The sequence below is a fragment of the Protopterus annectens genome, chromosome 7.part0, assembly GCF_019279795.1.
Source record: "Protopterus annectens isolate FY-2018-M chromosome 7.part0, PAN1.0, whole genome shotgun sequence".
Taxonomy (NCBI): domain Eukaryota; kingdom Metazoa; phylum Chordata; order Ceratodontiformes; family Protopteridae; genus Protopterus; species Protopterus annectens.
The window spans coordinates 1,022,028,226-1,022,053,783 of record NC_056739.1 but is presented as its reverse complement, the minus strand read 5'-3'; positions in this window follow the sequence as shown (position 1 = coordinate 1,022,053,783).

Genomic DNA, 25,558 nt, shown 5'->3' with positions numbered 1-25,558 from the left:
TCCACAAGATGCTGGAATATTTTTCCTTTTATTTACTGATAGACTTGCAGTATCATGCACTTTTCAGCAAGTGAATACTCAACTTCTTCAGAATGCCAGACAGTGGAGCCCCAAAGGCTGCCTTTAATACATCAATCAATTAACACTAATTAGAACATTTGCTGTTTCACTAGTTAAAACAAGCATAGTAAACTGCAACCTATAAAAACAGTATGTAAAGACTAAAACAACCACCAGGGCTAGTCAATACAAAACATGCTTGATTCTATATAATAACAATAAAATATTTAGAAGTTAGAATCCATCACAGTTAACCTCCAAACAGTAGAGATTTGTTGAAAAAGGGGGGATGGTTTTGTACATAGGGGATGATTTGCTTTGCACATTAATATTGAAAAAGCAACAAACACAGTTTACACCTTCACATCAGTGTTGTTACTTACTGTGATGGATTCTAACTTCTAAATATTTTATTGTTATTATATAGAATCAAGCATGTTTTGTATTGACTAGCCCTGGTGGTTGTTTTAGTCTTTACATACTGTTTTTATAGGTTGCAGTTTACTATGCTTGTTTTAACTAGTGAAACAGCCCTTTTAAATGTTCTAATTAGTGTTAATTGATTGATGTATTAAAGGCAGCCTTTTGGAAGGCTCCACTGTTTTGCATTCTGAAGAAGTTGAGTATTCACTTGCTGAAAAGTGCATGATACTGAACGCACTTCAAGTCTATCAGTAAATAAAAGGAAAAATATTCCAGCATCTTGTGGAGAGCGTCTTGAATCCAACCAGTGAGTTTTTAATTTGAGCACAAAGCAAGTATAGATTGCAGTTCATTTCTCTAACAGTCCTCTGTCTATGTTATCTCTAACTTCTGCAGCTGTGTATGTTCTCATACTTCGAACAGAGCTGATTGTTTAAAATCATTACATTTACAGAATATAGCATTGTTCATTCATTTCTTCCTGACCTAGCAGATAATCACCTGCTTCTCAAGTACATTTCTAAAAGGCATAAACATGAATATTGCTGTGCTAGCAATTACTAGGTCAGAGGGCATCTTGCAAGTTTCTGAAAGCACACTGCAGTTTCAAAAAGCATCTTTTCAGTCTCATATGAAACTCAACTGTATATAGAACAGTGCATATAAAATAGAATGAAAAATGTGTTAACTTATTTAGTTTCTAATTAGCATTAAGCACACACACATTAATACATATTTTTCTGACAGCTTTCAAGGGTATTAATTGCAGCAACATACTATTGATATACTTTTAAACCATCCTAGTTAATTATCCAATTACATTAAATTTAATGCTTAATAATTAATTAACAAATTCATTAACAAATTTACTTCAAAGACATTTAGGCAATTAAACATATTCCCACAAGATTACTATTTCATGAGTCCCTCTTTGCTTTGAATATTATAGTAAAACAAATACCACATTCATTACAAATAAATATAATCTACCCATTCTGTTTTTCCTCACAATACAATATACACGTGAACACATTTTAAACTTTAACCCACACTTCTATCCTACCAAATTGTGTCCTGTATGGTGTAATAAGATTCATTATAAAACATATAGAATAACACATTCATAAATTTACAGGACACAAGTATTGACCTCTTGATTCAGACCCTTTGGCCACAAAGTGCCAAAATTAATAATAAACTTAGATTCCATCTGAGATAGTTTGTGCAAAAAATCTGTTCCCCCAGTACAATTCGGTCTGGCCAAAACACTGAAAAATAAACTACTATCAGCCCCCCCTTCCGCCCATGGTAGTTATAAAAATGACTTGCCACTGGATTCGCCAATTTACCATTCCGAATGTCCCCAAGATGTTCCATTATGGATTCACTTTATATGCTCGAAAACCTGAAATATTGAATTTCAGAATCTAGAGCGCATAAAGTAGAAAACCTAAAACACCGAATACTCAGAAGTGCGAAATTCAAAATCGCGACTTCTATACAACGCACACACCACACACATACACATAGACACACCTTCCTCCCAACAAACAAACACACAACCCAATTTTAACCCACACCCCTCTACTTAAATATAGTAACTCCAAGGTCACACTACATACACAAACACACGAAACACCACCACACAAGCTACATCCCCCTCGCACACACACACACCACAGTAACAAAACACACTAACACACTACAGCCCCTACCCAAAACCCTTAAAACATAAACCTTACCTGAATCCATGAACACAGTGCAACACCAGAACTGCTAATTAAACATCTCCGAAATGGGCTCGAGATTCTGAAAATTCGATATTTCAGGATTTCGAGCATATAAAGTGAATCCTCCATTATATGCACCTTGGCCTTCCTCTTAGTTTGGCCTGTGTACCATCTGATAGGTGTGCAACCACATCCAATAATATAAGCCACCCCACATGACCTACAATTATAATTGCCCATAGCCTTGTACCTTTGATTATTAATGATAGTCCCCTGTAGATTTGCCAGAAATATATAACTGTAGGTCATGTGGGGTGGTTTATATTATTGGATGTGGGTACACACCTATCAGATGGTACACAGGCCAAACAAAGAGGATGGCCAAGGTACGTATAATGGAACATCTTGGGGACATTCGGAATGGTAAATTGGAGAATCCAGTGGCAAGTCATTTTTATGACTACTGGGGGGGGGTGGCTGATAGTAGTTTATTTTTCAGTGTTTTGGCCAGACCGAATTGTACTGGGGGAACAGATTTTTTGCACAAACTATTTCAGCTGGAATCTAAGTTTATTATTATTAATTTTGGCACTTTGTGGCCAAAGGGACTGAATCAAGAGGTCAATATTTGTGTCCTGTAAATTTATGAATGTGCTGTTCTATATGTTTTATATGGTATAATGAATCTTATTACACCATACAGGACACAATTTGGTAGGATAGAAGTGTGGGTTAAAGTTTAAAATGTGTTCACATGTATTTTATTGCAATATTATATTATATTGTACTGTGAGGAAAACCAGATTGGGCAGATTATATTTATTTGTAAAGAATGTGGTATTTGTTTTACTGTAATATTCAAAGCAAAGGGGGAATCATGAAATAGTAATCTTGTGAGAACATGTTTAATTATCTAAATGTCTTTGAAGTCAATTTGTTAATTAATTATTAAGCATTAAATGTAATGCAATTGGCTAATTAACTAGGATGGTTTAAAAGTATAGTTGTATGTTGCTGTAATTTATTCCCCTGAAGGCCATGGGCCGAAGTACCAGGAAGCTTCATTAAACATTATTGCCTCTTTCTGCGTGGTTTTATTTTCATTTTGTTCCTGTGCTTTGTGCTCTTTGGTATTTTTTTGTTCATGTTTTCGTGTGTATTTCTTAGATTCTAAATATTGTGAAGCCTGCAATGGTTACAGAGGAGCACTATTTGCCTGGGCAGTCTACTCCAGTCAGTGCTTTAGGATGGACCCCATTCCAAATACCTTTGGCTAGGGTTCACCTTGACTGGCAGGGTGGAAAAGGAAGTCAGCAAGTAGGTGTATTTGAGGATATTCCTGCAGATGTTCTGATAGGGAAATTATTTTGATAATGCAGTACTGTGTGTTCATGCAGTTACATGCAGTCAGGCTTGGAGACAAGCATGTGGGTCTGGTTGCCTGGGGAAGACCCAGACAGACTGCACACTTGAAGCCAGGACTGATGAGGTGGTTACTTCAGAGAAGGAGCTACCCTGTAGCAGTGAAACTGAAGATGAGCCACAGCTGCTTGTGGGTACTGATGTTCCCTTGGATAGAGTGACTGCAAGGGCAGAGGTGAGTGGTGGTACCCAGGCACAGTGAGGCACCGCTGTAAGAGGATACCAGACTTCCTGTGGATGGGGAGCTGGGAAGGGTTACCAAAAGAGAGTTAAGACAGGCTCAGCTCTCAGACCTTACATTACAAGGCCTGAGGGAGGTAGCTAGTGAGGCACCTGATTCTCAAGAGAAGGGAGAATCTGTATACTGGGACAAAAGGGTTACTGTATAGAGAGTGGACCCCTGAGAGAGAGCTGGAGGGTGAGAGAATACAGCAGTTGGTAGTGCCCAGAGCCTACCATCTGGCACTTCTAGCCATAGCCCATGATATTCCCTTTGCAGGTTATATGGGCATAAAACTGACAAAGAGACGTATTATGCAAAACCTTTATTGGCCTGGGATTTCCAGAGATGTAACAGAGTACTGCAGGACCTGTGAGCAGTGCCAAAAGGTAAGCAAGGCAGGAGACAAGGCATAAAATATTCCCTCTGCAGGTCATATGGGCATAAAACATACAAAGAGACATATTATGCAAAACCTTTATTGGCCTGGGATTTCCAGAGATGTAACAGGGTACTGCAGGACCTGTGAGGAGTGCCAAAAGCTAGGCAAGGCAGGAGACAAGGTGAAAGCTCCTTTGATGCCTTTGCCTGTGATTGAGGAGCCATTTCAGAGGGTAGCTATGGATATTGTGGGGCCTCTGAGTACCCCAAGTTCCACAGGGAAAAAGTATATCCTAGTGGTAGTAGATTATGCTACCAGATACCCTGAGGCAGTGGCTGTGTCCTCCACTGAGGCAGAAAAGGTGGCAAATGCTTTGTTAGAGATTTTCAGTAGGGTAGGTTTCCCAAAAGAAATACTGAGTGACAGAGTTGCCAATTTCATGTCAGATCTGCTGGCTTGTCTGTGGAAGTACTGTGGGATGAAGAACCTAGCTCCAGAATAATTGTCTTGTTGAGAGGTTAAACTCTACACTCAAGATGATGCTACGGCATTTGCAGACCAGTTTAAGATGGTGTGGGACAAATATTTGCCCTATCTGTTGTTTGCTTACAGAGACATTCCTCAGGAATTCACAGGTTTTTCACCCTTTGAGTTGTTGTATGGACATAGGGTGAGGGGAACTCTAGATTTGATTCGAGATGAGTGGGAGGGTGAGTGTGAATCCCACAAGGTATCTGTTGTGGCATATATCCTAAACATCAGGACAAGGCTTAGGGAACTTGTGGGCTTGGCCTAGGAGAATCTGACAGAAGCCCAACAGCAGAAAAAGGTCTGGTATGACAGGAATGTTTGAGCTACAGAGTATGATGTGGGGCAGCAGCTAATGGTTCTCATTCCTGTCAGACACAACAAGCTGAAGGTAGCTTGGGAGGGACCCTTCAAGGTGGTAAAGAAGGTCACTGATGTTAACTACATGGCAGAGCTGCTAGGCAGGAGGCAGGGGCATAAATGATACCATGTTAACATGAAACTTTAACATGATAGGGAGGCCCTTGTGCTGAGTGTTTGCAGTGAATTGCAGGAGGAGTCTCAGGGGGATCTGGTGACTCTGATGACTGATCTCCTCAGTGAGGCTCGGACTGACACCTCAGTGGAAGGGGTAGCAATGTCCCAGCAGCTATCCCCTACCCAGGTTAAAGAAATCCGAGCAGTGTTACAGAGCTTTGGGGACATGTTCACTGGAAAACCAGGGTGCACCCACCTGGTGCAGCACCATGTGGATAAAGGACCCCAAAGGCCTATTAGGCAGGCCCCTTATAGGGTGACTGAGAGAGTCAAATAGACTTTGAGGGAGGAGATACAGGAAATGTGGAAACTAGAGGTAATTCAGAAGTCCTGCAGTCCTTGGGCCTCCCCAGTGGTGCTGGTACCATAGAAGGATGGCAGCAGCAGGTTCTGTGTGGACTACAGGAAATTAAATAGTCATACAGTCAGATGCTTACCGCATGGATAGGACAGATGATGCTCTAGAGCAGCTGGGTTGGGCTAAGTACCTTACCACCATTAATCTTACCAAGGGTTACTGGCTGATACCCTTGACTTCCATTGCTTGAGAGAGGTCAGCCTTTGTGACTCTTTTTGGCTTGTATGAGTTCACAAAGATGCCCTTTGGGATGAAAAATGCTCCGGTGAATTTCCAGAGGCTGGTAGATCGTATCCTAGCAGTAGCAGGAGATTTTGCCCTTGCTTATCTAGATGGTATTGCCATCTACTGCCATTCCTGGCAAGAGCACCTTCAGCATGTCAGGAAGGTGCTGGGCAGACTACAGAAGGCAGGGTTGACCATTAAGCGGGCAGACTACAGAAGGCAGGGTTGACCATTAAGCCCAGCAAATGTCAGGTGGGTATGGTAAAGGTCTCCTACCTGGGAAATAGAGTGGGTAGTGGTAAGATCAGGCCAGAACCTGCCAAAGTGGAAGCCATTCAGGCATAGCCTGCCCCTGTTAGCAAAAAGCAGGTGAGGGCATTCTTAGGAAAAGCAGGGTACTACAGAAAGTTTGTCCCCAATTATAGTACCATAGCTGCTCCCCTCACAGACCTGACAAGGAAAAACAGGCCTGATAAGGTAGTGTGGAGCCCAGCATGTGAACAGGCATTTCAGAAGCTTAAAGGAGCTGTGGGAGGGCCCCCTGTGTTAGCCAGTCCATATTTTAGCAAATAATTTGTTGTGGAAGTGGATGCTTCAAACCATGGGGGTGGGGACTGTACTTAGGTTTCCTCAGAGGGAGAAGAGCAGCCAGTGGTATATTTCAGTCACAGACTCCAACCTGTGCAGCTGTAGAAAACGAATGCCTAACCATAAAGTGGGTACTGCAGAAATTTCAGCCTTATCTGTATGGAAGGAAATTCACTGTAGTTACAAACCACAATCCCTTAACATGGCTACATTGAGCCAGCCAGCAAAATGCCAAGTTAGTAAGGTGGAGCCTAGGATAGCAAGCATATGCTATGACAGTGCAGCATTGCAGTGGGGTTAGCAATGCCAATGCAGATGGGCTCTCAAGACAGGGAATGGGGTAAGGTATTTCCAGATAGGCTCAATGCTTTCAAGCAATGCTTCTCAAGGGTCACTTGAAAAACTAGCTTGAGTTTTTTTTTTTTTTGGGGGGGGAGATTGTGAAACTCCCAGCTCAACTATCTGGAATTTTGTAAATAATCATATGTCATTTCTGAATATTAATATGATTCATATGCTTGTCTTACAAATGTAAGAGAACTGTATGTTATGTACTGAGCTTCAAGAATGTAACCACAGTGTGCCCTACTGGAAAAGAACAGAAATGTATATCAGCTATATACCTGTGCAAATGTATGTTTTAATAGTAGAAGTTGGAACATACAGAGTTTACTTGCAAAACTTCAAGAAAATAAGTGGAAAGTGTTTTACGATTGTGTTATCTCAGTTTCAGTGCAACAAGCAGACACAATGTCTAGAGCTAGAGGATTTCCTATTGGCTTGAAACAGAAATAATTACTAGGTTTCAAATGTGAAAGTATTTAATTGTTTTACGACTTCCAGTTCTGAACAAACATCTGAGAAAGATATGTAGTTTTCACAGAGAAATGTTAAATTTTGTTAAGTTTCTGTTAGCCTGAGAACTGAAGGCAGGTGACAATGAGATATATCATCCAGGCTAACCCAGCAGTAATATGTGATATAAAATTTAAGAACTTTCTCAGAGAGGAAGACAGTGCATTTTGTATCTTGTCTTGGACCTAGAAACATCCTTTATCTGCATTTGCCTAGCTGTGTAAGTAAGTTATTTATGGCATAGTATATTTTAAATATAGATAGGAATATAGTAAAGATTAGTTTAGATGTTTTCTGGATTTATTTGAGACTGTCCTGCAATGTTGTTTTAAAATATGTCCTGTGATTCTGAACTCTGTAGTTACTGTGTTGTTTGAGTATTGTCTTGTTCTTTTATTATTTATTATTAAATATATTTAAACCTTTTAATTGTGGCTGGTTTGTTTAGAGATATTTAAGCTCTTAGCGTACCTGCTTATGTATTTGGTGACACTGTATAGGCCACTCCAATAGCCTTGCTCTTGGTCACACTTACCATTAGGATAATAGTAACATTACACAGTAGGATCGAGCACCCTATGTAAGGGCCTTAGAGTAGCTGATAAGTAGTGGTTGGTGGTAGTGATAACTACCTTATAGTCTGGGCAGAAGGGGGCATAGCTGGTAAACCTGTGCCAGCCTTCCCCAGGAGTGTCTGTGTGTTTGTATATAAATCAAATCTCAAAGTGTGTGTGTGTGTGTGTGTGTGTGTGTGTGTGTGTGTGTGTGTGTGTGTGTGTGTGTGTGTGTGTGTGTGCTACTTGGGCAGGGGCATGAAGCATGGTTGGACAGAGAGGTTGCTGGAGGTTTTGGCTTGACCACTTGGCTGAGAGCTTAACCCTATAGCTGTGTCAGTGGAATGTCTTATTGGGGATCTGGAGAAAGAGGCAGAAACCAGTCTCAGACTGATTGATCTCTGTGTGCTCTTAAGGGAAATTGTACTTTACTGTGTGTACTTGTCATCCTCCCAATGTGTGCATCCATCACTGGTGCTAGTGGTGGGGATTGAGGCTTCTTGATTACTGGGCCAGTGCAGGGGCGTCACAGGAGGTATGAAACCAAAAGCATAAAATGATGGAAACAAAATGTTCCACCCGTCTCCTTTGATGCTAGCAGTCTTAACAAAAATTTGTGGCTTTTGACAAATTCTGTCAGGATTATTTGAAGTAATGTGTTTCTTTCAGTATTAATAGAGGTGATGTTGCAAGTATGCCTATGTCAAGATCATGATAAGGAAATCAGGAAAATTCAGTTTAACTGTCATTATCCAACAGCTACAATCACAGAATGCTTAATATCCTGCACAAAGAGTATTATTACAGTGGTTTCAGTGTGCTTCATTTTACAGCCAGCTGATAAATCTGATTGTGAGTTCCGGCTAATCAGCATTCTTCTAGCCCTTTCTCTGAAGGCATGTTGCAATTAGATGTACCTGGCTTTTGAATGGACTGAAAAAGCTGCTACTCTTGAAAGTAAACTTTAAACTCATGTACTTGTCCACTTGTAGTGACGAAATTGCCAGTTAAAAGAGCTGCAGTACCACACAGTTTAAAATTACTGGGACTAAGACTTCATAGGCAATAATTCTAGTATTTCAGTAGGTGAATAAACAAATACTTATTAAAACAATAAGCACTTTCACTCCTTATATTTTACTGGAACTTCAAGTTAAAATTGCAAAGAAATCCAAGCCACTAGATGATAGACCTTACTTTGTTAAATAAACAAAAGCATCACATGAGAGAAATATTTATGTTATAGAAATTAAAAGTACTTTGAATAGGTAGACAAACAAATGTGGAATTTGGATTATTTCACTATGAATAAAACAAAGATAATTGTATACATCCATTAGCAGCTAAAGTACAACAGTTTCCACATGTTTTGAAATGTTTTCTTTATATGTCGTGCACTATGTGAAAATGGTCTTGTTTTTGGTTAGAACAGGTCAACACTGGAAATAAAAAGTTGTTCTTAATGTGCCATATTAACATGCAAGTGAGAAATATTTATGATTTTAAATTGCAGGTCAGTGAAAATGTTTTTATGTAGGAGATACAGAGACTTTAATAAAGCAGTTTACATTGGCAGATTGCTAAATGTAACACCAGGATTAAAATGACTGCAAGCTTATTAAGACCCTCTTATTTGAAAACTGAAGTATTGCTACTAGTATAGGTTGTTTAATGGCAATGTTAGACCTAAAGATGTCAAGCTTTGATAACGGCTTGTGTATGATTTGTTTTTTGGTGTTTTAAATCAAGTAAATTTGGACACATTTCAGAGTAGATAATGACCTGCTACAGAACACTATAAAGTAAAGACACCCCACAATGTACAGAAAGGCATGCATCCAGAGCCGAGCCAGATCATGGTCAAATGAGGCCAGAGCTGGGATAATAGATTGGAGCCCCACCCCAGCAGCCTCCCATCTGCTGCAGTTGCCCCCCCCCCAGCAGCCTCCCATCCCCTGCAGCCATTTCAGCATCCCATTCCTAGGCTGTTTCTCCCCAGTTACCATAAACACTGTTCAAACCTAACAGTGTGCATACTATTTTATTCTTTACTTTCACAATGATTACAATATTTGTATTTTAATTTAAAACTTTTGTTTCAAATTATAAAGCACAAACTATAATAAGCAAATAATACAGTCTAACAATGAAAACAGACTTAGTATTAAAACTTTTCTGCCCTTGAAACTCACATTCATTGAAACAGCATTGAAACTCGCATTCAAAGAAAATGCATCTGGCCAGTGGCAGATAAAGTTTATCTTTAGGCTGTTTTCAAACCATAGCCTCCTTGCACACATTTTTAGGAGTGTGCATACATTCATGTGCTCTTTGATTTACTTTCCTGATTGTATTAAGTTATATTCCTTGTATAATACACCAGCTCTTGTAAGATTATGTTGTAAATTGCAGTCTTGACCATTTTTCCAGTAAACAATGAAACACTGTATAAACCAATAATGACAAAACTACCCACTTCAAAATATTTCAACCATAAAAGGCCACTCAAAACATCAGTCATTATATCCATCAATATCAGTCAATATGCACAATCACTGCAGAAGTAAAAGTTTTCCGAATAATTCCACATTAAAAAGATCCGTTACAAATGAAGAGGTTGCTACTGGAAGAGGCTTTATTCTTCAAGGGCAGCAGGCATGGAATTTGTAGCTGAAACACTGAAACGTAAACTGCCAATGTTGCATTAAAAAGGTAAGATGGTAATATTGCAATAGGGAATGGTTGGCAAAACAACAGGTCCGTAGTTACTAAGCATCTCTTCCAAAGGAGATCTCACTCATGAGTGCAGCACCCCATCTCCCATTAAAGTGGACCACAGTATCAGCAACCCAGCCACATGGTGTGGGAGCATAACTCACAGCCTTCTGCACCAAAGGTAAGTATGCTACCTGTTGTGCTACCAACACTGCTTTCAAATTCTATAGCACACATACAGATGGACATTTGCTAAACAAAATAGTTAAACATTAACATGATCAACAGTAAACCTCTCTTACCTTGAAACTCACACTTCCTTGAGCATGCACTGAAACTCACACTTCCTTAACAGTCTAATGTTTGGTGTAGAGGACTCAGGCCCTTGTGTCATGTAACCCAGCTACAGGGTTAGAGCCTGACCAAATTAGTTAACTGCCATCCCTAACTAGGGCATCACACATACACACACTTCCTCTATTGAAGGAATGTTACTCATTTCACCTATCTCACTGCAGCAAGCAAGCAAGCAAGGTTCTACATTCATTCCTGCATTCCATGCCATATATACAGACTTGTTAGGCCATTGAATTCTGTTCCATTACCCTTCCTCTCTATCTAATGTCCCACTTGATGGCAAAACTATGTCCACATGCAGAGCACTAAAGTGTGAAGCAAATCTCCTCCAATGAAAGCAGCAAATTCTGAGAGAAGTTGCATGTAGTAGGCCTTTGTAGCATTTGCACAGGCAAGCAGACATACTACCAACCCCTTAAATGCTGGGATGGGAAAGTCTCAACTCAGCACAAGTATGGGATGATCAGCAATACAGGTGTGGTAACATGGTGATACAGGTATATACTACTTCACACTACAGAAGCAGTCACATAGGTGCTGTTGAAGAAAGCAACACTTTGGTTTGTCATAGAACCTGCTCCTGAAGTATCTTAAAATACAAGATATAAAATATTGTCCAGTATTGCTTTAGCTGCTAAAGGACTGGAAAGTGATAGGTCGTTGCACATCATACGTTATGTGCAGGGGCCTGAGCTAATCGAAATGCAGGCACACACAATGCATTACTACTTTTGGCTGCAAATAGCTTGATGTTGCAGAAAATGTTTTCTTCATGTTTCCTCTCAGCCTGTTATAGACAGATGACATTAAAGCAAATTAAAATGAAAATACATTTATGTCCACAGGGAGCACACAGCAATATCTTTAGGGCCTTACAGATGACTGTCCAGAATATTGGTTCCATGATTTACATTTAGCTTGTGAGAGTTCACATGGCAGGAAACTTCTGGTATCCTGGGTGTGGTTATTTCACATTGGTGCTTGTAACTGAACTGCAACCTGGTGCACAGGCTTAACTGCATTAGTTTTTATGAACTTCTACAACTCACTCAGTATTAAACACCTTTTTCCTATGTGATCTAAACTATCCAACAATAGACTGGGAAACCTACACCACCACTAGTGCACAAACACTGAGATTACTGGATTACTGGATAATGTTGCCCCTAGTGGATACTCTGACAAAATCCAGTAATCTCGGTGTGCAAGCACCAAGATTACTGGACTTTGTCAGAGTATCCACTAGGGGCAACAGTATCTTTGATTTTGTTGTTACTAATATGGGAGCATCTTGCATCATCCCTTGCATAACTTTATTATTTATTAGGTCTGACCATAAAGTAATTGCCTTCAAAATAAAACTGAACCTAGAGTTCCCTTCTACCATAGATACCTTTAGAAATGTCTTTAAAAACAAAAAGACCTTCTCTCAAGTGGTGGATTAGCAACATACCGTTCAACCTCTTAGAGCAAGAAATCTGGACAAATCCATAAATAAAAGTGGGACAAAAGCCCAGTAATAGGGACAATTTTTAAATACTGCTCTTACAAACTTAAAAAGTTGATAGAATAATGGGTTTTATGTTAGCATGGATTTTTCTGAAGGGTATGAAGTCTGAAACTCAAATGTCTGCCATTATATATTTTTTAACTTCAATCTTTTAAGATTTGCCACTAATTTGCCAGAAAACCACAATTTAATTAAAGACTGACCAAAAATATGAGGCAAAAATCTGGACATTCTGCGAAACTCTGTACAGTTGAAAGGTATGATTAGCAACCTGCAAAACTCCACCAAATCCAGTTAACTCCACTGTATACACAGACATGTACACCACCACGCTATATCAGCAAATAAACAGCAGCAGAGATGCAGCTGTACCCCATGGGAACAAGTGTAGGACAAACCCCAGAAATAAACCCAAATGATAGAACCACATCATTAACAAGCTTTATAAGGAACATAATTTTGACTAAAAGAAACAAGAGTAATTCCCAAAATGTTAGAGTCCTAGTTACCAAAATAAACTCAGGTGCTTAATAAAACCCACCAAAGCTGAAGACACTCACAAGACATTTTTAGTAATGTTTATAATCTTAAAAGCATAATGCAACAATGCAAAGAGCCAATTGTGAGTGATGCTAGCTATAATGAGGATGAAGATATAGCAAAGGTACTGGCAGATAAATGTATCTCTAACTTGACCCTTCTCTCCCCTCCAGCTTTCCTCAAGATATACCTGAAACTGGTTTATCTCCCACTATCTCACAAGACCAAGTCCTATAAAGTGCCATCAAAAACTAAAAATATATTGATGGGTCCTGACAATAATCCTGAATGCCTCTTCACACCATAAAGCACAATTTGGTCACATCCCCAACACTATTCAGTTTCAACCTTCATGTTTTTTTATCAAATGAATGAAGAATAGCTAAAGTCATTCCCCTGCATAAGCCAGGATCTTCCACACAAACTCAGGCAATTACAGATCTCCAACTCTGTCAAACCTCATATACAGAGCCATGCTGAGCCTTGTCGTGGAACTAATTAATAAGGGCATAGGGAGCCCCCAAACACTGGACCTGTCTCAGTTTAGATTCATCAAGGGCAGGTCATGCAACTCAACCTCATATTTTTATTTTTTTTTGAAGAGGTCATAAAAGCAATGATGAAGGCAAAACAGTACACACAGTACACATCAACCTAGCCAAAGCTTTTGACAGAATTACCCACTAATGCATAGCAGAAAAACTACATAAGTCCTAGTGTCACCTGTTGGATTGCCAGCTGGATCACAGGATGCAAAAAATCAAGTTTCCACCACAGAGGGACCAGTCACCAGGAGTCCACCAGGGTTCTGTGCTAGGACCTCACCTGTTTGGCATCTACATTTCTAAAGTAAAAGCTGATAAAGTGCTCTGGCTGGCTATGTCTGCATATGACTGCATGCTAGGAGCAGTCATTGAATCCCTGCAGGAAGATTTATCCCAAACAATTAGTGCCAAAATCATGGAGTGAAACTAAATATCAAAAATACACTAATGTACTATTTAAAAAGTTATGTACCCCAGGGAACTACCACATTGACAATATGCCTTTAAGAGATGACCCAGTTGTTCAGGATTTAGGAACTTATGTGGATAGCGACCTAACTTTTAACCAACATGTGTACTTCTATATTGCACACCTTAAATACAAAGGGACTGTGTCTGTCATTACCCCTCTTTATTTCGCTCTCATTAAGTCAGACATTGATTATAATGCCCCCTTTGGCATGTATCAGCCCTGACACATGCAACAACTGGATTGCCCAGAAAAATAACTTATTAAAAGGATACATGACCTAAACATGTCCTATATGGACTGACTTAAAGCAATGTCACTATAGTCGATATCCTATAGACTGATAAAAGGTGACCAGTGTCTGGCATACAAAGCATCCCCTGACCCAATACTGATGTATTTACTGCACATCAGCAAGACAAATGGCATCAGAAATATTTGGTACAGGGATTATATCTCTTCTGCAAGATCAACCGAAGAGTATGGAGTGACAGCTATACCTTGCAGAGGATACTGCTGCTCTGAAACGACTCCCCATCCACACAAAGCCAAGATCATCCCTGTCCATATTCAAGTTCAACTTGGATCTATGGATGGGAAACAGAAAATGTATCCCAGGGCTGCCCCCTGTACTTCTAATGGACAGAGGCAGCTCCTAAATGCTTTATTCTATGCATCGGTCTTCTGAAATTAACTGTAGTACAACTCCAGTTACTCTCATTAGGGGTAATTAATCGACCATGGGATAGGTAAGGCCAATTTCTAATTAAATGGGATAGGTTAATCAGAACACAATAGGGGAAACTGGCTGGGCTTAAAACAGCGTATAAGGGCAGTTAGCCTAGTATTTACCTATGAACTACACAGGCAGACATGGTGTCAGATGTAGCTCTGGTAGCACATTTCTTATGTAGTTAGCTTTTTCAGGCATACTAGCCCTTTGTACCATGACTGAATTGTACCTCTTTAGTAAGCTGAAATGGGTGCTGATTTCAAGACAGAAAAGCAAATGTCAATTAAGTGCCATTGTTGCAGAAGAAAAAAAGTAAAGATCCTTCCAGATGTCTTCAGCCATTTTAAAAGCCTCCAGTTTCATCCAGCTTGCATAAATTACAATCAAGAAGAGAACATTTCCTTCTGTCTAGGAGTCTTGGACAAATGGTTTGGAAAAAGGGACACCACTCAACTTTTGAAAGTAATAAATGTTACAGGCCAAGAAAGTTACTAGGCACTGAAGTTCAGTGAGATACACAAGTTAAAAGATTTCTCTCATTTACTGATGGAATTGACAGACAGAGGAAGAAGCCAATGGGAGGGCAGTAGGAAGCCATTCCTACAGAAATAGTCCATCTGTTTGACATTACAAATAAAGAATCTTCATTTTGTCAAGGGTATGACTAGCATGAATGAACCCGGTGATTTTGAGTTTAAAGGGTACACAAATACATAGCGAGCAATATTATTTTTCCCTCATTGGCTTACTATTACAAGGTTGCTAACATGGTTTTAATACAGATACCTGTATTATATAGTCTACTGATGGTATATTTGAGGTTTTCCAGAATTTTTTTAAGCCTCTGCCAAAAGTAAAACAATATATATATATAACTGACCTTGGAGGTGCAGAGAAACTGGAGAATTTTTAGCCTTTTCCATTTCAATGAATACATGTCTACAATTCTTTATGAAGTTTACCTGGAAATGTTAATTCTGATAGCTAACTATCATGGCTTCCTCCAGCCTAGATCTCATCTGTACGCAGAAGTCTTTTGAAATCATATATCAGGTTGGTCTATTATCAGTGCCTCAGGGAAGTTGGGAATAAGTATGGTCTCAGAATAGTCGTATGATCAGTGCCACACTGAAGCAGGCAAAAGAGTGTGGCCACAAGGCAGCAAGACAAAGTGGAATTGTTTCTCTAGTGCTGAAGCAGCGAATATAACAGAATAAGGCAACAACTAAGCCACGCAGAAGTGTGATCAATCCTTTTCATTAGTTTCTGGTAGTACAAGTTTAGCAAAGGAAGTTTATATGACAATATAAAAGGTAACTGCACATTTATATCAGCCTCCAGAGACATGTAGAGGACCACAAAATTGTTCAACTGATGTCCACTCAAAACTACAGGGTAACTCAAAGGATAAGTTCAAATCTCATGTGTGTGTATATCTATATATATATATATATATATATATATATATACACACACACACACACACACATATACACACACACACACACACATATAAATACATATATTATATACACACACACATACATACTTTATTTATACATATGTCAAAGAAAAAGGCATTTTCCTAATAGATATAGCAGGATGAAAATATCTGGGTGTAACAGAATGGAAATGGAGCTTGCAAGAGAAGGGGAATGGTCAGACATTAAGTACAAGATGTGAAACAGTTGCTTATGGAAAGTAAGTTCACAAGTAAAGTTGCAATGGTATATGAAAAGGAACTGGTAAACTACAAACAACTTAAAAGGGATGTGATAAATCAAGAAGGACAGATACTGGACAAATGGATGGGATGCACAGCAAAATAATTTCCTGTAGAGATTTATTTCTAGAAATAGTAAAGCAGAAAAGACAGAGAGAGTTCAGAGTACAAAAAACATTCATCAGGAGCTATATGACAAAGATTGAAGTTTAGGAGCTAGTGATGTGGTGGTGGTGGTGGGGGATCTACAGAAACCCAACATGTAATAATTTAAAAATTGATACAGGAATAATGTTGCAATTTATCCCAGTATGTGGTTACTCCTATGTGACAAATCCTCATAAAAAAATCAGTCTAATGCTTCTTTTGCAATGCTCCACTAGCTATCTCCTACCCAGTTTCTTTTTCCTGTTAAGCAAACCCTTCCCAAGTAAAAAGCTAATCCTAAATCAAGTTTTCTGCAGGAACTCATGAACCACTCTCCACAAATCTAGGCCAGGGTAACCACATGTAGCCTCTTCAAGCCCTGCCCATCCTAACTTTTACCAATTAGCATCCTGCACTTGCTGTTCTTCTAGCTAAAATATCACCTCCTTCTCCATTAATAACTACATAATCCTCATATACAGAGCCATGCTGAGCCTTGTCATGGAACTAATTAATAAGGGCATAGGGAGCCCCCAAACACTGGACCTGTCTCAGTTTAGATTCATCAAGGGCAGGTCATGCAACTCAACCTCAAAATTTTATTTTTTTTAAGAGGTCACCAAAGCAATGATGAAGGCAAAACAGTACACACAGTATACATCAACCTAGCCAAAGCTTTTGACAGAATTCCCCACTAATGCATAGCAGAAAAACTTAATAAGTCCTAGTGTCACCTGCTGGATTGCCAGCTGGATCACAGGATGCAAAAAATCAAGTTTCCACCACAGAGGGAGCAGTCACCAGGAGTAAAAGCTTTTACCCATTACTTCTCCTCCCTTCCATATCTACTCCATTTATTACCTCTAACAAATATTTTTTCACTTGCCCCTCTTCCTCTCCTTCTTAGCCATTGTTTGTATTTTCCACTCTGACATGTGCTTTATGAGTCAGTAATACTCTCTCATTTGTAACATATAACACGTTTTTATGCTACATGACATTGTCTTTATCTTAATTTAATGTTGGCATATTATCCTACATGTTACGTGTATATTCATATTTGTATCAATGTATTTATAGCACATTGGAATAGGATGTCAGTTTTCACCTACATATTATATATTTTCTGTTCTTTTACTTGTGGAACTTTTCCCTCCAGGCCACCAGTTGGACTTTCCCAGTAAACAAGTGTCAATCAGTAAATAAATCTATTTTCTCTACTGATCATTTTGTTCAGGACTACCAGAGCATTGTGCAAGTTTAGGAACAGTCTAGATTTTAATTTCCTTGCACTTGCCTTTTTGGAGAGAGATTGTCATTAAATTAAATAACTTATCTCATTCCCAGCCAGATTATTTGCTGCATCCTATCAATGGGAAAATTATTACTTAACTTCAACGACTGAGAAAAGTCTGTTAAAACATCTTCAACTTTTGACTTAAACCCCTGAACAGTTCCAGAACATGCTCCTAAATACATCTTTTCAAATAAGCCAAAATGACCCAGCCGAAGGTGGTACCAAACAAACCAAGAAGAAAAAAAAAAATCACCAAAAAACACTATTGAGAAGCAGCAATTAGCATACAAGACATTTCATATCCGCTTTCATCTACAAAGACTTTATCAGAATGATTCATTACAAATAGTATACTACTTTTTTAAATGCAAGACGACCAATGAAATTACAACTTCAATCAAATAATGAATTCCTAAAACACATTTCAAAAACTTATACATTTAATAATTTTTATTAATTTTTAATACATTTTTAATCTCCTATCCTTTATAAACATTTGATATTTATCATATCATTCATATCTGTGTTTTTTTATCAGCTCCTAATCTTAATTGTCATAGGGTCTCTCTCTTTGTTCAACCCTGTTTTTAAAATCTCCACCTGTCATACCCAAAGGAGCCTGTTCAAGCATGGAAAATAAAAACTTCTTATATTTAATACAACAAAGTGTATGTTTAAAGAGGGCACTATTGTTCTTTGTTTTAATGGAATAAAGGACACATGACGGCAACAAATGTTGATATTAAACATCTTATATGCTAATTGTTGCTTCTCATTGGTGCTTTTTGGTGTTTTTCTTCTTAAATACAACTTTTGTTGTCCAAACACCAAGAAATATCATACTGTTTGGAACATATGAAAGATATGAAAATACTTGTTCAGTCATTTCCAATTAAAAATACACATTTCCTAAATAGATAGCAGACTTTATTAAAGATAATCTCTCCTGCCATTTAATGTCTGGTTTGTCAATTTGAAGTAACTTTTCCCAACTTTAGCATCTCTTCCATTTGGATCTTATGGCATTATAAACCCTACTAATGGCATTTCAAGGAAGAACTACTACTAAAGGGCTTATCTCTAGTCTTGCAATTGCTGTCCACATTTTCGTACTTGGTGCAGTATTTTCAGGTCTCTTCACTACCCTAATTAAACCCTCATTCCATCTACCAACTGTCTCTAAAGATACTGTTTCAGAAAGGAGAATGAACTGAAGGTAAGACAGAAAAACAACCTCATTTGATAAGGTCTTTCATTGTCTTCCATTTAGCTTCATAACCTTTTGCTTGCAATAGGTAAAGGAGTTTTAACTGGGAAATTTAGGATTTATTAAGGTCTGGCAAACTTAACCTAACCCCTCCTAGAATTATATATCACATAGCACCCTGCCCCCCCCCAAATACTTCCAAATAGATAAGGGATGTGACCACATAAAATCTGGAAAGCACAACAGGAGGAGTGTCAGGAAGCATTTCAGTGCCTGTATACACAAATGTCACCCCAGAGGCATCTAACTGCCTCACATTAATAGTTTTTTTATACTACTTATACATTTTGTTTATTGACTCTACAATGATACCTTCAAACTAGACTGGGAGGCAAGCACTCATCCCAAAGCCAAGGGCATGTTCTCAATGGCCTCTTAGAAAATACAATCTCTGGCATAATCATCATTATCATCACTATTAGCAGCAGCACCCCCCTCCCATTTTCTACATGGGGTCGGGGACAGTTTCTTCAGAGCTCTTCTTTTCTGCTTAAATACCTGACTTTCACCACAAGTTCCTTAATGTGGGCCATCACCAATAAGATTATGGTGTTTACAACCATCTCCTAACTGAATAAAGTCATCCATGCCCTAACCAATCCAGTTCTTGTTCAAGTCCTTACACAGCTAGATGGAATTTTGCATTAAAGCATTCTGAAAGGAACCACCAGTGTTTTGCCAGATTAATCTTATTGGGTGTGGGTGGAGGGACCATCTCAAATCTCCAATAGAACATAACAGAATTCAGAAACTGGGTGTACACAACATGTCCAAACCAAGTATTAAATTCTATTCAAATGAGAGAAAGCTCTAGGTCTTCTTTGAGTAAAAGCTAACAAGTTGCTATAGTTAAGGTCTACTATACTTGCCAGTCCCACAGCTGAAAATAGTGCTTACCATAGTTTCCTCTTCTAGGAATACAGTATTCTCTTGGGCTCCCAGCACATGCAGTGCCAGTCACTATATTTTAAAGATCCTCTAAGTCATTATAACAGTCATCAACTCTCAATTCTGTTAGACAGCCATGGTGAATAGATACATAGTACAGTCCATGCTTGTCTAATTTGGACAGAATTTAATGCTTAGATATTATACACCCTCCCTTTTTTACTTCTGATGATCCTGTTATGAAAGGTCAGTACCTTTGAAGTATCTTCCACTATCAAATGTTTGTCTTCCCAAGACCACCATTTTTCTTCACTACACCACTAAAGTTGATGTAGTCCTCTCTATCCATTTCCCGTCTAACTAAATTTTCCTCTAGAGAGCTTTAATGCTCTGGATTATCTAAAGCAGGTTTCCTGCAATGCAATAATTTGCTCCCAAAAGTTAAATTGCTAACTCCTTAATGTTCCACATTAAACATCTTGTATCAAAGTCAGTCCTAAACTAGTATAAGCTCTCTCTCACTGGACAGACTGAAATAAAGTTAATAAAAGCCTCCAATTGGAAAACCCCAGGCCCAGATGCAGTACCTAACTTCTGGCTGAAAGTATTAACATCTTTGCATGAAGATTTAGCCATGAGTAAGAACTATTTATGTGTGCAACCCAAACAGACATCAACCTGGTTAATGGAAAAACAATGCTCCTACTTAAGAGTGAACCTGCAAGTTATCCTAAAAGTTATAGACCAATAACTTGCCTTCCGACAACGTATAAACTATACATTGGAATTGATGCCGACAGAGTTTATAGTCATTTAGAAGAAAATTCAGTCATGGCAGTAGAACAAAATGGCAATAAAAGAAAGTTATATGGAACAAAAGATGAGTTGTTGCTAAATAAAGTCATAATGGAGAACAGTAAACAGGGGAAGAGTCTAAGTATGGCATGGACTGACTACAAAAATGCATTTGACAGCATCCCACATTCATGGATAAAAGAGTGCCTAAAAATATGTAAGATACACCCTACACTGATTGATTACATTACAGTGACCATGAAACAGTGGCAGACCACTCTGCAATTAAGCTATAATAAAAGACAAAATTATTATTTTAGGGATACAAATTTAAAGGGGGATATTCCATGGTGACTCCCTGTCACCGCTGCTATTCTGTCTTTTCCTTAACTCATTAAGCTGTCTACTTAAAAGATTAGGCTATGGTATAATTTGGCTCCTAGAAAACAAAGTGTAAAGGCTTCTCATCTTCTCTTTGTCAATGATTTAAAACTGTATAGCTCATCAGATGAGGAACTGAAAGCACATCTGCAAGTACTCAAAACTTTTTCAGATGATATAAGAATGTCATTTGGTCTTGATAAATATGCAAAAGCAACGTTTAAAAGCAGGAAAGCTGCAGCACCAAGAAAACATCAGTTTGGGACAAGAATGTGATATAAAATAACTTCAACAAGTGGGAGTGTATACATATTTGGGAAATGATGAAAGATCAACAATAAAACATGAACAAATGCAAATAAAACTTAGTAAGGAATATTTTAGAAGACTTAAATTAATCCTGAAAACAACACTGAAATCTAGGAAGAAAATTTAAGCTATAAATCAGTTTACTCTTCCTGTCCCAACTTACAGTTTTGGAGTGAGTGACTGGCCCCAAAAGGTGTTGGATAGATTAGACAGGAAAACAAGAAGGATGCTTCATGCTCAAATGATTTCTAAAAATCAGTGCATACCAAGATTACATATTCCCCATTCCGAAGATGATTACATGTATAGATCTGCAATCGTGGGACTGCGTACATATCTGCTGACCTCACAAGACCCAATCATAGTGAAAGTTTTGAAACATGAGGAGAATAAATGTAAGATGATTTTGCTGCTTAGTCTAGCAGAAGCATATCGGCGTCAAGCGAGAATGGAAATTAAACCAGAAGAGGATAAAAATCAGGCAGGAACTGAACGTGCCAAAAAACAAAAGTATATAAAGTGAAGGATCAGATGAGAAGACAAGAAATATGGAAAATGCACAAATATAGTTGCAAGTATAGAAAACTTCTGGAAGAACTTCATGTTGATCAGGATAGAATGCAGAAATGCGTAAGGAGAGGTAAATTCAAACCAAAAGATGAAAGGTTAATATTGGCGGCCCAAGACAGTGGGCTCTGTACATGTTGGTTTACAAAGTCCTCTGAACATGTGGGAGAAACAGACAAATGTAGGTTTTGTAAAAAAAGAATTGGAAAACAGTTGCATACCTTGTTACTGGTTGTGATACACTAATGGCAGAAGGACTGTATACTGAAAGGCATAATAATGTGTCTCAACTGGGGGATTGTGCAAACATTATGGTATTGAAGTAATTGAAAAAACACTGGAAACATGAGCAACAAAGCATCATAGAAAATTAAGTCTACATCACATGGGATCTCCCATTACCAGCAGTTCAAAAGACAGATGCAAGAAAACCAGATACAGTGGTCCGTGAAAAGAAGACAAAAGTAGCACTGATCATTGAAAGCACTACATCAAGTGACTGCAGTGTCTTGCATACAGAGAGACACAAAGTCATAAAATATCAGGATCTACAGGCAGAAATGAGAGGAATGTAGACGAAAGATACCCAGACAGTCCCAAAAGTAGTAGGAGTAATGGGCCTTATAAAAAATAATCTACAATCGTATTTAGATATGTTACCAATACATGCAGAAGGAATCATTACTGGGTACATTGCGTGTGCTGCGAAGAGCACTTCTGGCTGACATCAAAGACTGAAACAATACTAATTTCATAGACTTTAATTGTACTTTGACTTGGGAATGGGGTCCATTCCTGTCATGGTATTAGAAACCCAAAAGATCTGGAGAAATTAAAAAAGACAGAAGGTAGAAAGCAGCTCAGGAGTTAAGGCTTAAGGCCATTGCAATTGCCATTTTGAATTTCAGTAATATACAGTAAGAGCCTTGAAAATCAGGTTTATCCTCTGCCTTCTGCGCTTTAATCTTACACATTCATCACAGTTAGCATTTTTTAAAATGCAACTTTATTCTTAAACTTAATCAGCTAGTCTAGTAATGTTAAGCAAGTGCCACTCCTGCAGTTACACACTTAACTCTTCTAGGACTTAAAACCAGACATAGCATACCTATGCCAAATACTTAAATGCATCTTAGTATTCCATTCCTTGTAGTTCTGAATTCAGTTCCTTCCCATTTACCCCCACTGATCTCTCCCTCCACGAGAGCCAAGTGGCCTCATTCATTTATAAAGTCTATGCACATACCACTTCCTAAAAAGGTACTTCATTCCATTAGCACGTATAACTCCCCTATAAATTGTCACACTTCTACATCAAAACCAAACAGTAGCACAGTATTCTAGTTTTATTTTATGAATCCTGCATTTAGTACAAGCTCCTTAATGCGGACCATCCAAATCTTAAAAGCTTATGCGGCACTTTAACAAAATTGGACTCTCAGTATTTCATTCTTCACTTCCATATCCACTACCATTTCCTTCAATGTCTTATTGTTCCACTCTAAAAAGATATCAGTAAATGAGAGTGCTCTTTGAGCACTCTTATTCAGTGTAACAACAAAGTAACTTGTCTAAAATCTCAATTTGTGGGAATGTCCATCACATTTTACTACTGGGCATCTGATAAGCAAGTTGTTACTAGCTTTGACAATTTTACCTCAGACACTCATCTTTATCAAGACAACCAGATTCACATGATCTTAGGTGCTAAGCGAAAGCCAACACATTATCCTTCTGTAACTTTCTTCTGCTTTGCACCCCAAGTGAGACATTGAAATAGCAGCCAGATATTTGTACTTAATACTGGATTTACCTTAAAAAGGTGGCTACCATTAATCAAAAAATGGTTCAGTTTGGGTAGAGAGCAGCATGAGGAGCCTGCCATCACCTGAAGTGTCATACTGAAAGGTATTCTGAGGTAGTAACAAGAATGAGACAAGTTAAGATACAAGGTAGACAGCTTACAGTATTCAAGAGAGCACTTTATATTAAGAAAATAGAGAGGAAAAAAGCCTTCCCAAAGCAATGCAATCACCCCTTTTTTAAGTCATTAAAATCATGCCCACAAACAGACCAGTCAAGCACTTTTAAACAGAGAAACACTGATAAACACTGTAACAACTGCAATAGTTATATATTCAATTATGTATACACATACAAATAACTATCTTCTGAAAAAGATAGTTAAGAAAAAACTATATACACATTTACGTACGACCAAGACCAATACTACCTTTAACTTCTATATAATCTCCAATTTTACATTTTCTATCTCCCATGAAATACCCAATTGATCTTACAGTTTTCTGATTTTATTTAGATTTCCAGTAAAACTGGGTCACAACACTCCAATGTCTGCTTTTTCTCCATCACATTAATTTATAATAAGGTCTATTCATCTTTAATCAGTTTAATATGTTCAACATGTAAATTCCCCAAGCCATCCAGCTTCCAAAGCTTCTATGTGCTCAAACAATCAAACAGCTTGAGCAAAGCTGACTAAGACAAGTTTGGGTGTGAAACTCTTCCAAACTTTCCTGCCAATTTTTAATTTCTCCAAATATTCTGGGTTTGTAATACCATGATGGGAATGGACCCCATTCCCAAGTCAAAGTATGATTATAGTTCATGAAATTAGTATTGTTTCAATCTTTGATGTCAACCAAAAGTGCTTTTCGCAGCACCCGCAATGTGCCCAGTAATGACTCCTTCTTCAATTCGTATGGGGTTACATGTATTGGTAACATATCTAAATATAGTTGTAGATTATTTTTTATAAGACCCGTTGCTCCTACTACTATTGGAACTGTCTGGATATCTGTCTTCCACATTGCTCTTGTTTCTGCCTCAGATCCTGATATTTTATGACTTTGTGTCTCTCTGTACGCAACACGCTGTAGTCACTGGGTGTGGCAGTTTCAATGATCAATGCTACTTTTGTCTTCTTTTCATGGAGCACTATATCCGGGTTTCTAGTATCTGTCTTTTGAAATGTTGGTAATGGGTGATCCCATGTGATATAAACTTCATCATGTTCTGTGATACTTTGTGGCTCATGTTTCCAGTGTTTTTCAGCCACTTCAGTACCATAATGTTTGCACAATCCTCAGTGCAACAGTCTTGCCACATTACTATGCCTTTCTGTATACAGTCCTTCTGCTATTAGTATGTCACAACCAGCAACAAGGTTTGCGACTGTTTCCAATTTGGTTTTACAAAACCTACATTTGTCTGTTTCTACCACATGTTCAATGGACTTTGTAAAGCAGCGTGTATGTAGCCCACTATATTGGGCCTCCAATATTAACCTCTCATATCTTGGTTTGAATTTGCCTCTCCTTAACCATTCCTGCATTCTTTCCTGATCAACATGAGGCTCTTCCAGAAGTTTTCTATACTCGCAACTATATTTATGCATTTTCCACATTTCTTG